At 45.2% G+C, this 16,045-nt stretch overlaps 1 protein-coding gene across 1 annotated transcript in view; it reads right to left on the bottom strand.

Moving 5' to 3' along the window:
• Positions 1–16,045, bottom strand: part of LOC137420663 (mixed lineage kinase domain-like protein) — an 85,967-nt gene that overhangs the window by 59,512 nt on the left and 10,410 nt on the right. The window lies entirely within an intron of this gene.

Below are 16,045 nucleotides of genomic sequence, written 5' to 3'. Positions count from 1 at the left end.
CAAAACAGAGAAAAAGTTACATGAGCATAAATAAATATTCTGCACAAAAAAGAGCAAAAACAAGACAAGCAGAGCTACATTCAAAATACACCACCCCCATGCCAAACAAATAAATAAATAACATATCCTCCAGCGCGCGAGATTGGAGGTATTTTGTATTTTCACCGTCCCAAAATTAAAGCACTGGCTAATGGAAATACATTGTGGGCAATTTAATGATGGAATTTTCAGACACGTTATTCCACATAAATAGTACAATTCCCAAGTGTTCAATGTCCAGTTATGTTTTAAATGTTGCACCAACAATATTGTTACAAAAAATGACTGAGGGATGAATGAGTGGTTACTTATTCATCAGTTATCTCTTAATGAATATCAGCAAAAGTGTTTGTAACCCCAATTATCAATGACCAGAATCGGATGTCGTGGCACACCCTTATCATCCTCACCCAAGTCTCTCTCTTAATTCTCCCTATTTCCCTGTTGTGTAGACTTTTAAATCACCCCCATTGTACTTTCATACCATCCAACCGCACTTCAACATGAGTGCTACCTGCAAGCACCTGGACAAGTTCTGGTGAGATTGGGTGTCCGTCCGTGTGTGCCAATGAAATGGGATGAGAGCATGTGCGACATTCACTAAGTGGGATGGGGGAGGTGAGGGGAAGGTGGGATCTGCTCCATGGGTGACAGAGGGACCTGGCTATAAAATGCATCCATAACTTTTTGAGATATCGTGCTATATGTCGTTTTTGGTCCGCAAAGGCACCGACAATGCCCTAAGGGACACACACACACGAGATAGCCAAGGATACGCCACGGAGAAGAGACGCAACAGACGGAAAGACGCCAAGCACGCCGGACAACATACACCAAACCGGTGGAGAAGGGTTTGCAAGGTCAAAAATGGGATCTTAAGTGAGGATCTCGAGTTAAAATGGGATCTTAAGTGAGAGGCTGCTGCAAAACAACATTGGCGTCGCTGCCCAGCTTGCAAAATCCACCTGCGTCACACCTCCCGATGCTCACCACAGGGCAGACCACACACACCAGCACAACACATTACTGTTCCCAATCTAAGATATTTGTTAAACCTGCTGGTTTTTTCCAAGCGAGTTTCTATACATTTTTAGCCATGGGATCGTCCTCCAGTGTAACTGTGCGTGCATGCTGAAACTGCCGCATGGCTAAATGAATAAATCCCAGCCGTTCTCAAGTTATAGAATAGACCTACAACAGACTTTGACCTTTGACCTCTTGGCCACAAAATCGAATCAGTTCATTGTTACATCATTCTACATAATTGTACCAAATTTGGTCAGAATCCCATCTCTGGTTCACACGTTATCGCAGTAACAGGAGATTTACCTAACATGACATCTCACCTTTGGCCTTTGACCTCGTGACCCAAAAATTCAATCAATTCAACGTTACCTCATTAAACATACCTGCCCTAAGTTTGACTAAGATCCCTTCAGCCGTTTTCAAGTTATCCCGGTAACGAAAACCTATCACGGATGGACAGACGGAAAACCTGAAAACATAATTCCTCTGGCGAGTTCGTCAACAGAGGCATAAAAAGTTGCAAAAATGGATCCCCGTAACTACAAACCAATTAGCTTACTTCCAATCATCAGCAAGGTCTAAAATTGATCATCACGGTTGACATAAAATCATTCCTTTTCTCCAACAGCCTCATCTCAGATCATCATTTTGGACTCAGACCTGGTCACACCAACGAGGACATGCGGCTTCTACTTTCCCAGCAATTAATTGAAGTTCTCTATATCAGACATGAGATCAGGGCCGTCTCTCATGTCATAACTCAAGCTGATGATACAGTCTGGCATCCTGCCTTGCTGTCCAAACTGTCTGCCTATGGAATCCAAGGCCAACTCCTCTCTTGGATTGCTGACTTCCTCCACTCCAATAGCCAACGTGTGGCTCTCAACAGAATCCTTTCTTCTCCTCTCCTTGTCAAGGCTGGTGTACCCCAAGGCAGTGTTCTCGGCCCCATCTTTTTCATAATCTTCATCAATAATCTTTCTGACTCTCTGGAAAATAGTCTTCATCTCTTTCCTGATGACTGCACTCTTTGCCGTGACATATCTCATCCTTCTGACAGACAGGCATCACCCTTTTCCCTCTCTTCATACCTTGTCAAAATCACAATCTGGTCAAACAATTGAATATGTATTTCAACAATGAGAATTCTATATCTCTACCTATCTATCTCTACCTATCTATATCTCTATCTCTCTCTCTCTCTCTCTCCACCTATCGGCTGTCGGTGCGTTGGGTGTAGCATCATGGCGGCTGTGAGCAACTGCTCTGTGTTTTGGTGAGGTGGTCGTGAGTTTTCCCCCCTCTCCTGCCCTCCCCTCCCTCTCCTTTTCCATCCTGTGTGTTTTGGCATTTGTTTTCATCCGTTCTACACCTTTGCCTTCGAGAGAGAGAGGATTGAGAACGGGCCCATTTTGGGTGCGGCCTACTGACGTTGACGGCGCGTTGTAAGCCATTTTTGTGCTTATAATGCACGTTTATTATTTACTTCAGTTCGTTTATTTAAGTTTGATACCCTCTTGTCCGGCTCGGACAAGCGGGGGGAGGGGGGAGGGATTTTCGCCAGAATGGCGAATGCACGCTCTCGTCGCGATGACTTTGAAGGCTTAACCAGGAAGCATGCGTTTGTGTGCGTGCCTCTGGATGGAGTCCCTGTCGAGGACATCATCCTCGCTGTAGGGAGCATTGTTGGGGATGAAAATATACGTGCAGCTTCGCGTATGAACCAGAAAGTGGTGGTGTTCTTTTTCGGACGAGGAACTCGTCCATGACGTGGTAAGTGTGGGAATAACCACAGAAAGCGGTCACTTTATGATGGCGGCGCCGCTATTAACTCCCGCGACGAGAGTGGTTATTTCCAACGTACCACCATTTATCCCAAATGACAAGTTAATGACCGTGCTATCACGGTACGGTAAAATGGTATCGAGGATTTCAACAATCCCTCTTGGGTGTCGGAATGAACGTGTTAAGCACGTAATGAGCTTCCGCCGACAGGTGTATATGGTCCTTCCAGACCGTGGGGACGACACAGGCCTCAACATCACTTTCAAAATTAATTTTGAAGAGGCAAATTTCCAGCTATACGCATCGTCCACCACCTTAACATGCTTTCAGTGTGGAGCGTATGGACATTTAAAACGTTCTTGTCCCAAAGCCTCGTGTGTCAGGTGTGGCAAGACGGGTCACACTGCCATAGTTTGTAAGGAGGAGGTTGCTCTGCTAATTAATACTCCCAGTGGGAGGTAGGTTAACGCTGCTCCACTAATTAATACTCCCAGTGGGGGGGAGGTTAACGTTGCTCCACTACTTGAGATTCCCAGTGGGGGGGAGGTTAACGCATTTCCACGCTTAAAATTCCTAATGAGGCTGAATCCAGTGTTTCAACCACGAATGTATTTATTCCTCCTCAGCAAAATGTTGAAATGGACACTGATAGTAAATTGGGGACGAGTAAACGAAGGGCTGCGGATGATAGTGACTCATCTGGAGCAGGTAAAAAGGTCGTGCTCGATTTGCAGGCTGTTGGTGGAAAAACTCTTCAGGAGGCACCTGGATTCTCGCTACAAAGCGTGGACCAAATAAATAAAGAGGAAAACCCAGAAAAGAGTATCAGGGTTCACCCGCTAAAACAACGCGCTTCCATTACTCACACAGACGACGTTAATGATGTAAATAAATCAGGCCACGATTCCGTGAATGGTGCATCATTGATCCAAACGAATGTCGCCGAACAGGCTGACATCCATAATAAATCTGCCAATATAGCAGATAAGGGTGGAAACATAAATCCACAGGAATGTGGGAATAATGATTTCATGCCAATTGAGCAAATCAGTAATCAATGTGCTGATGTTTCCCAAACCCAGCACTGCGTGGACCCCCCAGACAAGGGAAGGCTAGGTTGCATAGCAGGAGAAGAAAACGGTATTGACCCAGACCCCATTGGACCACTTTCTGATTTATCAGAATCGGAAGAGGAGGTGGAGGTAACAGCATTATCACAATTAATGGCAGATCAACCTCCAACCCCTCCCCATATTGTTCTCTCATTCCTCAATGAAACGTATAGACAGCAAAATGTCATCATTGGGGATCATTTCCCTGATTTGGCTCCCTTTATTCAGGCTGCAAAACTAGTCATAAAAAAATCTGAGGAACTAAACCTAACAAAATCAGTTTCATCGACTAAAGAAAATCATAACAAAGGCAAAGAGTGAGTACTCACAGCGTCAGACAAAATTTACTCATGAGTGATGAAGACGCTTAATCTTGCAACACTCAATATAAATGGTGGTGGGGCCAGTCACGTCCGCCAGATCCAAGTGAATAGTTTATTCAAACGGAAACAAGTTGATGTAATATTAATGCAAGCAACTCATATTATTGAGAAGGTTGAACATGACTGGTGCAGCATGTTCAAAGGTAAATGTTTCTTCAGTAATATGTCATCTGTATCTGCTGGAGTTGGCTTTTTGTTAAAACCAGTACTTGTACCTGAATCATGCCTCTTTCAGGAGGTGATTCGGGGACGTTTTGCCTCCCTAGAATTGGTGATCAATAGCCTGAAGCTTATTATTTTTAATGTATATGCACCAAGTGAGAGTACTGACCGTAAAGCCTTCTTTAATAAAGTGATAAACCATTTAAATTTGTTTGACCCCAATCAGTGCATATGAATGGGGGGAGATTTCAATTGTACGCTAGAGCCCAAAATAGACAGAAATTCACCGGAACCACATCCCGAGTCCCATGGTGACCTCTCCCAGTTTCTTTCAGGTGGGGCTTTTTTGGATGTATGGCGATTGATGCACCCAAATGACCGGCAGTTTACATGGTGTCGATGCTCCAATGGCCAAGTATCCTTAGCGAGGCTTGACCGCTGGTACATCACCCCACGATTAAGGAATATTGTAACCTCCTCAACTATTACCCCCTCCATCTTCTCTGACCACCACATGGTCACGATGGGCCTATCTTTCCCTCAATTCAAACGGAGGAGCACCTATTGGAAATTCAATACAAGTCTTTTGGATGATACCCTGTTTAAGGAAGCCTTTCGCATCCTATGGATAGCTATAGTTGGAAAAAAGCCCCTCTTTGCTTCCACTAACCTTTGGTGGGATAATATTGTTGCGAATATGGAATTTGGCCTCCATATCCGCTTGTAAATATTCCCCTATTTCCCCAATACTCCCCAACTATCCCCAATCCCCCATTCCCTAGTCCCATTGTCTGTAAACAACAATCAGTAGAGCCGACCTTCCCCTTTTTCCCCCATTAAATGTCGTGCCCAGGTCCACCGCATCACACGTAGACAACTTTCGGACATCTTGCTAGTTATTCTTAGTCTATGTCAGTTAAGGACTCGTTTCCATTAATTATGACTCTTCGTTGCACCAGAATGTGATTATATGGCACCAGTAGTGAGTTTAGGACCTTTCCCATACTTCCTCCCATCTTCTTCCCCGTCTACAACAACAGAGGGGCACGGCGCTGCGCGGGGGGGGAGTGTGCGTCCTCCCACCGGCTCGGTTAGCCGCCATTGACAATGCGCTCCAGACCATGCGCTCCACGGGGTTACCACAAAGGGGCTGGCTGTCAGCTCCTCGTCAAGGGCGGAGCCTGGTAAACCCCCCGCACGCACCCAATGAGAAGCAACGTGCCGATTCCACGAGGCGGAGCTAACGAGCCGAGGGCGTGTCACTCCCCGCCGGATATACGCGGCCACGTAGCGGACGTGACGTGAGATGCGCCCCCAGCTTGAGCAGACAAGACGCCATCCGAGCGCTGCGACCTCCCCGCATCTCTAGACCGGACCGGGTCGACCCTGTCCTTGAGCCAAGAGTGCACCTTGAGCCATCGATACCCGCTTTCCTAGCCATCAAACCCCGTGTGAGTCAGCCTTTTGTCCCGTTTATCTGTCGTCTGTTGGGAATAATATAAGATTGTGTTTAAGTGCCCACCTTACTATGCTGTACCTCTCGTCCTTGTAATCTAACCTTCCGCCTTAATATAACCTCCTCCGGAGGTCTTGAGAACTGAACCCTGGGTGTCGTGTCATTTGAATCCCAGCCGTGGTGTCCTTTTCCTTTATTGACCTAGCGCAGCGCGATTAGTCGACGTTCGGGTATAATCGGGTAACTTGTGCAGACGTGGTCATACCAAAACCGCTCGGTAAATAACATCCAAGCCACGTCTGTAACAATATGAAAACTCATATACGACTGTTTTGTCAACAGTTTAATTCCCACATCACTCATGAAAGTCAAATCACATTGGCACGGTTGGAAACCGAAATTCTAAAACTGCAAAACAAAATGGCAGAGCAAGAAAATGAGACAAATTATAAATTGCTCCTTGAAAAAAGGACCCAACTCCAGGAACTATTACAGGAGAAGGCTGCAGGACTACTGGTTAGACTGAGAGTAAAAAGCATTAAAGTATCGGATAGTCCTAGCAAAGCCTTCTTTCACTTAGAAGCTGAAGCGAAGCCTCCCCGGCTTATTTTATCAGTTAAGGACCCCAGTGGGAATGAAATTACAAATTCTGATGGGGTAAAAATCACTATTAGAAAGTATTATTCTGAACTATTTGCAAAAAAAGATATATATGAGAATAAAATAAAATGTTTTACCTCCCATCTCCCAACCCTAACTGAGACTCAACACCTGGAGCTGGATGTGCCTTTAAGCCTTGATGAGTTACAGCGTGCCCTGGTTGGAATGGAATCTGGAAAGGCTCCAGGAATTGATGGCCTGCCAGCTGAGTTTTACATGGAATTTTGGGACATTTTGGGCCCGGAACTATTGATTGTATTCCAAGAAACCTTGCGAAAAGGTGTAATGCCACTAAGTCTAAGGAGAGCAGTGGTGAGTCTTCTCCCAAAGTCAGGAGATCTCCGGCGGATGGAGAATTGGAGACCGGTTTCAATAGTGCACTGACTATAAAATGTTTTCGAAAGCAATGGCAAATCGTTTTAAAAGTCATTGGTGATCTGGTTTTACCTGATCAGACGTTCTGCATCCCCAGTCGTTCGATTTACGACAACATTTTTTTCATGCAGGATTTAATGTATGCTCGCCATGACCAAAATGATTTGGGAATATGTTTTCTAGACTTTGAAAAAGCCTTTGACAGCATTGACCATGTTTTCTTGTGCCATGTTCTTGAAGCATGTGGGTTTGGGGTAATTTTCAGGGCCTTTATAACTCTACTGTACACTGACATCTCCAGTGTAATTAAGGTGAACAATGAACTGGTTCCCCCCATAAAGGTTCAGAGGGGGGTACGGCAGGGTTGCCCAGTCTCAGGTTTGCTTTTTGCGTTAGCAATGGAGCCATTACTTTGCACACTGAGAAAAAATATCTCTGGCCTGACCTGTTTTCCTGGAAGCCCACCAATGACTATATCGGCCTATGCAGATGATGTTTGCGTCATTATAAAAAACCACCAAGACATTGTTGCTCTTGTAAAGTCCTTAAGAACCTTTTTCATGGCTTCATCTCTGAAGGTTAATTGGACGAAAAGCAAAGCTCTTTGGGTGCCATACCTTAATAGTTGCCTACCTGTCTCACACATCTGCCTGCTCTTCCAGAAAACTTAGAGTGGAAAGCAGATGGTGTTGATTACCTTGGTGTGTCCCTGGGCTCTACACAATTTGAGAAAAGGAATTGGGAAGGTGTGACTGGAGAAATAGACAGGAGGCTGAACCTGTGGAAAAGAACCCTACCGCACCTCTCATTTAAGGGCCAAGTCTTAGTGGCAAACAACTTGGTTGCTACAACGTTGTGGCATCGCTTTATTTGCCTGCAACCACCAGAAGTGCTGCTGGACAGGATACAGGCCAAACTTGTGGACTTTTTTTGGGGAAGCCATCATTGGCTGCGGCCAAACGTAATATGCCATACTTCATCTGAAGGTGGTCAGAGCCTTGTTCACGTGAGATCCCGTCTCATGGCCTTTCGCCTGTGCTCCATTCAACGCCTCCTATTTGGTGAAAACCTGCCAAACCATGCCTTGGCTTGCCATATTTTACAGCAGGCGGGTAGACTCGGCTATGGTCTCGAAGTATTCCTGACTCACCTTAAGTACGTGAATACATCAACGCTCCCCATATTTTATCAGAGCCTTCTCAGTGCCTGGGAAAGACTTTCCGTGAGCCATAAAGCGGACACTTACTCCCCAGGGATGTTCGAGGTTGAAACCCTGTTCTTCAATCCTCTCTTCCCTGATGTTCTCAAGAGTCGTCATTTGTGCCAACGCTTTATTGAGGCAGGCATAAACAAAGTATGGCACCTTCGGCCAAACTCCGGTGTCGGGTGGAGGAATGTGGAGGAAATTTCAACCATGACGGCGATTCGGTCCAAGAGGACAATTGGAATGATTTTGAGGAAAGTTGTTCAAAAACGTCATCAGCTACAGAAACTTTGGACTTGGAATACTTTTGGACACCCCAACGAGTCCCCTTTCCCGAAACTGATTTTTGACTGCTTTCCCAAGGAACTTCCACCTGTTAGCACAGGGACAAGTGAATTGCACGCTGAGAGCAGCAAGAGCCTGTATAGGTGGTGGTTATCTCAAGTTCTTGGTATTTCTCCGCTAAATGGAGTAGCACGATGGAAGAGGCTACTCCCTGCCGGGCCCCCCAATGAACCTGTATGGGAATCAATGTATTGTAAGCTGATTAACAAAAGAACAGGTGATCTTCAGTGGCGCCTTGCCCACTGGATCATCCCATGCAATACATATGTATGGAATTTTGCCCCAATATCTGCATGTTGCCCCTTTTGTTCTGTAAATGAGGATGTTTTTCATTTTTTTTATTGGTTGTGAAAGACCTTTTCCTTTATTTGAATGGTTAGACTTTGTGTCGTTCAAAATGAATTTCAGATTTACTTTTCGATCCTTTATTTTCGGGCTCAAAAAGAGACGGCAACACAACAAAGAATATGAACTGTTGTGCTTTTTTGTAGCTACAGCAAAGCTTGCTACTTACCTGTCCAGAAAGAAGAGGCGGATTGGTAAGCCCATTCATCAATGCAATGTCATGACGTTTTTCAATGCACTGTGTGCTGCAAGGCTAAAACATGAGTTTGAGTTTTCCAAGATCATGGGTGAAATTGATGGATTTGTAGAAAAATGGTGTTTGAAAAGTGTCTGTGAAGTCCGCCAAAACGAGTTGGTATTATTTTTCTCTTGATTGTTCATAATTTCTACACTTCGTAGTATTGCTGCAGAAGATTGCATTTGTTTTTGGTAAAATTTGAACTGATCAACGCTTGTATCTGTATTGTTTCCTCGCTTTCTCTTGTTTTTGGCTTTTTTGATTTTATACACTGTACATCCATGCACTTTATATTTTTTGGAATAAAAGGACGTCAAAAGTCAAAAAAAAAAAAGAGTGAGTCAGTCTGAGTCTGTCTGTCTGTCTGTCTGTCTGTCTGTCTGTCTGTCTGTCTGTCTCTCTCTCTCTCTCTCTCTCTCTGTCGCCACCTGCTGGCAGTTTGTACTGTCATGGCGTCTGCTTGTGGAGGCCTGTGAGTGCTCTGTGTTGTTGCTCCATTCCCCCCCCCCCCCCCCGTTCCCCCCCCCCTCTGTGTCCTTGTGCCTGTTCGTGGAGTCTTCCTGGTGATTCCCATATACGTTGAGACGGGAGAGAGAGCCGGAGAGCACAGGGTGATCGCTGGTAAGGGTTCGCCGTTTTTGGGCGTCGCCCGATCGGTGTTTGCTCCTTCATCTTAAACCTCTATTTCCTTTTTTTCCTTTCGTTTATCTTTCCTTCAGTTTGTTTTGTTGCCTCCCTTTTCCGAAGTTAGGGAAATCGGAGAGGTCTGATTGCTTCCCATTCCCGGAGTTCGGGTAGGGAAGATTGTATTATATATTCACCCTCCCCGAGTTGGGGAGGGGTTGTCAGTGCAGCTGTTCCAGCATGGCAGCTGCACTCTCCCGATTTACGGCCTTTCAGAGCCTGACCCGTAAGCACGGGTTCTTTTGTGTACCTCCGGAACGTGAGGTTAGTGTCGAGGACGTTGTCCTCGCAACCGGTCGTGTTGTCGGGATCGACAAGGTTGTTGCCGCTTCGCGGATAAACAAGCGGATCGTTATTTTTTTGTCCAACGTGGATTGTGTCCCACAAATTGTTGAACAGGGTTTGACAATCGATCCAGATTTATTTGTAATGATTTCCCCACTAGATAGCCCAGCGATAAAAGTCGTGATATCAAATTGCCCCCCATTTGTATCCGACGATGTATTAATTAAAGAATTGTCCCGATACGGTACCATCGTGTCTCGTATCTCCATGATTCCCTTCGGGTCACGAAACAACGATTTAAGGCACGTGGTTTCATTCCGGCGGCAAGTGTTTATGATTTTAAAAAATTCCCAGAAGGATTTAAACCTTATAATAAAATTAAAACATCAACAGAACGAATATACAGTGTACGTGTCCACCAACGTTCTAAAATGTTTTGGCTGCGGACAATTTGGGCATGTTAAGCATGACTGCCCCCGAAAAGAGAATTCTCCACAAGTGCAACCTCCCCTCCGAACCGGGAATAAGCAACCCCCCCACCTTCCCACCACCGATCCAAACCCTTCCACCACCGACCCAAGCCTTCCCACCACCGAACCAAACCTTCCCACCACCGAACCAAGCCTTCCCGCCGCCGAACCAAGCCCTCCCACCACCGACCCGAACCTTCCCACCATCGACCCAAGCCTTACCACCACTGATCCCAATCTGTCCACCACCGACCCAAGCCCTCTTACCACCAATCCAAACCCCCCCGCCGTACCCCCTTCCCCTCCCCTTGAAACAGGGGCCCCTCCCTCTACTGAAGGATCTAATTGCAGCCATCTCTTGTTAACGATAGATCTCACCCACCAGGCGACATCGTCCAATCACAGCTTGTTGCCTGCTAAAACTGATCCTACCTCTCTCGCCGTGGTAGCCGATGGGAATCCCCTCCCGATGATCACGTCCTCCGTCCCCCCCCCCCTCCCCCCAAACCCTTGCAATCTCTTCCCACTAACCAGGACGAGTTTCAGTTAGTCTGCCCAAAAGGAAAAAGACATCTGCAAACAACAGATGAAAACGGTCATCTCTTTAAAAAAACCGACAACTGAAAACCGACAGCCCCTCCCCTCTGGCCTAGATTTATCCCTCGACACAGAAAATCGTTTCTCGGTATTGGAGGACATAGATGTGGATGAATCCTCGCCCTTGTCTACTGACCTAGAAACTGATATGTTTGAAGCGCAAAAATTAGTACCCCCCCCCCCCCCCTCCCCTGAAGATGGCTCATTTCTCTCCCTCCTCGTCCCCTCCCTCTATGGACTATGCCCCATCCGATAACGTGGAGGGATGTGATGACGGTGAGGAGATAAATGATGAAAACCAGTGTGACACACCATCTGAGCCATCTGATATAGATGACTCTGTTAGTGAATGTGGTAGCCTTAAGGAAGAAGAAATCCCTCCAATCCCTCCCTCCGAGATAAAAAGGTTTCTTAAGGACACATTCCGAAAAAGGAATGTTGTTATAGAAACCTTTTTTCCGGAGCTACCTGATTTTATACATTCCGCTAGACTGATGGTAAAACGGCCCCACGTTTTTAATTTCAATTCCTCCCAACGTCACCGTTTAAAGAAGTGGTTGCAAAAAGCTAAGAATGAACTGCTATCAAAAAATTGAGTGGTGGTCACTCCTCCTTATAGCTGTAATGAGTTTTTCCATTTGTAGCTTGAAAATTAACGGAGGATGTAGCTCTGTCCGTAAAGTTCAAGTAAGGGATTTTTTATTACAGAAGAAAGTTGACATTGCCCTCTTACAAGAGACCCATGCCAACGACTGCTGTGTCGCAGAGTGGTGTAGGCTCTTCCCCGGCCTGTCCTTCTTTAGTAACGGTGACTCCCGCAAAGGCTGTGTCGCAATAATTCTTAGCCCCTCCTTTTCGCCTTCATCGCTTAAATTCGACGAAATACACAAGGGATCCCTAGCATCCCGAGAATTCCACGACTGTGGAAAATTCTATACTATTTTTAATATCTATGCCCCAAGTACGCCTGTAGCTCGGCGAGTTTTTTTTAATGACCTTGGGACACACCTAACGTCCCTCGACAGCCAAAACGCCCTAAAAAACCAAGACAATCATGTTTGTATTGGTGGAGATTTTAACTGCACCCTCCAACCCCAACTAGACAAGAACAGTGCAGAGCCCCATCCTGCCTCCACAATCCCTCTCACCAAATTTTTAAAACAAATGAATTTGACAGATATATGGCGGGTACAGCACCCATCAATCAGGCAATACACATGGTGTCGATGCATTCAGGGTAATATTGTACTTGCTCGCTTGGACAAGTTTTATATTAATCCTCTACTTGAACGCCTCGTTCTGTCATCCAAAATTTGCCCATCAGGATTCTCGGACCACAGCGCAACATTTCTCAAAATTTCTGCCCCCTGCCCGAAACACAAGAGTGCTTTTTGGAAATTTAATAACAACTTACTTGATGATAGTACCTTTAAGGACATTTTTCCGGAAATTTGGAATATTCTGGTTGCCTCCCAAGGGAATTTCTCAAACCTCAGACAATGGTGGGATAATGCCAAAACGCACATCAGACTGTTCTGCCAACAATATCGTGCGTATGGTGTTCAAGAGGAAAGAAAAACCACAACCTTACTTGAAGATGAAATCCTGGAATTACAGGAACAGCTTCAGGGAACTGCAAGTGTGAGCTACCAGGGAATGAGGCAACAAATCCATGGAAAAACGGCCTTACTGAATTCCATATCCGAAAGGCGAGCACAAAATGCTTTATTGCGCCTGAAGATGAGGTACATACACGACCTTGATGCTCCAACCAAATTCTTCTTCAGCCTTAAAAGGGGGGCCTCTTCGTCAATGATTACACGCTTGCTCCATGATGGGGAACTCCTTTATGAAGATGGCAGAATCAGGGAATGTGCCCGGAAACATTTTAAACAACGGTTTATGCGGCATGACATTAACCAGGATGCAATATCGGAACTTGTTTCTAACCTTCCAACATTGGCGGAGGATCAGAAGCAGCAGTTGGAGGATCCTCTTAGGTTACCAGAGCTCACCGCTGCCTTGAAGGCCTTGGAACCTGATAAAGCCCCTGGACTGGATGGGCTGACTAGTGAATTTTTCCAGTTTTTTTGGGACGCCATTGGACCTCACCTACTGCGAGTATTGAATGAATGTTTAGAGGATGGACAACTGCCGTGGAGTTGCCGGAGAGCAGTCACCACCTTAATTCCTAAGAAAGCGGACACTCAACTTATAGAGAACTGGCGTCCTATTTCTGTTTTATGTACGGATTATAAAATTTTAGCCAAAGCCTTGTCTAATCGAATGAAACCTTTTATGAATGTACTAATAGGAGAACATAAATCCTTTTGTATTCCTGGACGTACTATTTTTAATAATATCTTTCTTATCCGTGATACCATTCGGTTTTGTGACAATTTTAATATGAATGTTGGTCTGTTTTTCATTGACCAAGGAAAAGCCTTTGACTGTATTGACCACATGTACCTTTTTAGAGTTTTAGAGAATTTTGGGTTTGGACCTATTTTTATCTCGTACGTTAAACTTTTGTATTGTAATATATCCAGTGTTCTTAAAATTAATCAAGTATTGTGTAGCCCCATTGCTGTACAACGGGGAGTACGGCAAGGTTGCCCGCTATCTGGACTTTTATACTCTCTTGCCATCGAACCTCTTCTGCTCCAATTACGTACGCACATTTCTGGCTTCACTGGATCAATTCTTACCACACTGCTAAAAGTCTCTGCCTATGCAGATGATGTCTGTATTTATATAAAAAATAGTGCTGACGTCACTGCGGTGGCTCAGGCACTAAAAACATATTGTCAGGCTTGTTCAGGCCAGGTAAACTGGAAGAAGAGTGAAGCCCTTTGGATAGGACCTGGAGATTGCCCGCCAATTGTCCTACCAGGAGGAGTGAACTGGCAGAAAAGTGGCATTAAATACCTCGGTATTTTCCTCGGAGACAACACCTTTGAGCAGCAGAACTGGGTGGGATTACCGGACAAGGTAATGGCAAAACTGGCCCGCTGGAAAGGACTTCTTTTTCAACTTTCGTACCGCGGAAGAACTCTCGTCATTAACAATCTTGTCGCCTCTATGCTATGGCATAAGATGATATGCCTACAACTGCGCGGGAGCCTTCTTATTACACTGCAAAAGAGCATTGTCGACTTTTTCTGGAGCGGGAAACACTGGCTCCAACCCCCCGTGGCATACTTACCACTCACTGAAGGTGGCCAAGGTCTTATTGATATCCGCAGCCGGATTATGGTCTTCCGGCTTCATATCGTGCGCCAACTTGTATATGGAGATGAAGCCCTACTCTGGAGGCCTCTGGCTAACTGCATATTGCAGCTTCCATGCAAACTGGGTTACGACCGAGAACTTTTCTTGATGAACCCTCATCAAATCGATTCATCCTTGCTGCCCACCTTTTACCAAGGGGTGATGAACGCCTGGCAAGCCCTGTCCTTTTCCCGTGAAATGGCAACATACAACATGGAAATGTTGTTGAATGAGCCCCTATGCTACAACCCCTTCCTGGAAAACAGCTTGAATAATAGGGGACTCGTTCAACGTTTTGTTGATGCCAAGCTGCTGCGAGTGAAAGACCTCATGACAGAGTCTGGGAGCTGCCGGCTGAGTGCTGCCGCTGTGGCACAAAAAACCGGAATAAAATCTGTCAGGATCATCTCTCGGTTCCTTCAAGGGATATCCACAACGTATCGTAATACCTGCGAGGAACTTGGCCCTTCCCCCGAGGAAACAGCGGGTGACTTCCCCAAACTCCTAGTCTTCAGCCCGCCACTTAATCTGTCCCCTGGCCTGAACAGCCCTGATCATACTGCATTATCCCTTCCCGCCTTTCCAAAGAAAACTTTGTACAACGCGTACGTTAAAATTTTATACGCAAAAACATTTTCTGAGCACCCGAGGCTTCGATGGCGGGATGTTTTACCCCCAATACCACCCAATTGCCCCAATTGGCGAAGTTTTTATCTCTTGCCTACTCCAAAGTATGTTGGAGATATTCAATGGAAACTTGTACACTGGATTTTACCTTATAATGTTTTACTGAACCGGTTTTCTACTGCTAACTCTAATCTATGCCCTTTCTGTGCATCCATTGAAACCCTACCGCATATATACCTTGAGTGTGAACGATTGCAACCTCTTTTTACATTCCTTCCGGAACGCTTTGTGAAGCTTGGTTCCCTCTTCAATCACAATGTTTTTATTTATGGTGTTTTAGGACCGTCTTCCCTTAGGAATGTGGTTTTAATGAATTTTTTAATTGGCCAGGCCAAGTTTGCAATTTATAAATCCAGGAAGAAAAAAATGGGAAATGCTTCTGACTCGTCATATGATGTACTGTTCACCTTTAAGGCTCTTGTAAATGCAAGACTAAAGCTAGAATACCGGTTTTTTAAAATGAACAAGAATTTAACATGTTTTAAAGAAAAGTGGGTTTTTAATGATGTCATATGCACACTTGATGATGATGATTTGATAATAACTTTTCCTCGAGACCATTTTTATTGTGTTTTGTTTCTTTATGACTGAACATAACTGATTTTCTGTACTCTTGTAATAAAAGGAAGAAACAGTCAGTCTCTCTCTCTGTCTCTCTGTCTCTCTCTCTCTATCTCTATCTGAAAGGAACCCACAGCAAATCCTCCCATCTACTTTCTCAACAACCATCTCAAAGAGGTTCAGTCACTCAAACTCTTGAGTCTCACTCTCAGCCATGATCTCTTGGGCAAGCCACATCTCAAATTTCACCTCCAAAGCCAGATGCCAACTTGGCATCTTCAATCATGCAAAGTCCTTCCTTGGTACACCCGAGCTCCTTTCCACCCACAAGGCTTTCCTCCACAGCTTAATTAAGTACTGC

This window comes from Myxine glutinosa, chromosome 2 (genome assembly GCF_964187855.1).
Source record: "Myxine glutinosa chromosome 2, kmMyxGlut1.1, whole genome shotgun sequence".
Classification (NCBI taxonomy): domain Eukaryota; kingdom Metazoa; phylum Chordata; class Myxini; order Myxiniformes; family Myxinidae; genus Myxine; species Myxine glutinosa.
The sequence above is the reverse complement of the archived record's forward strand: the minus strand, read 5'-3'. Positions and strand labels throughout refer to the sequence as shown.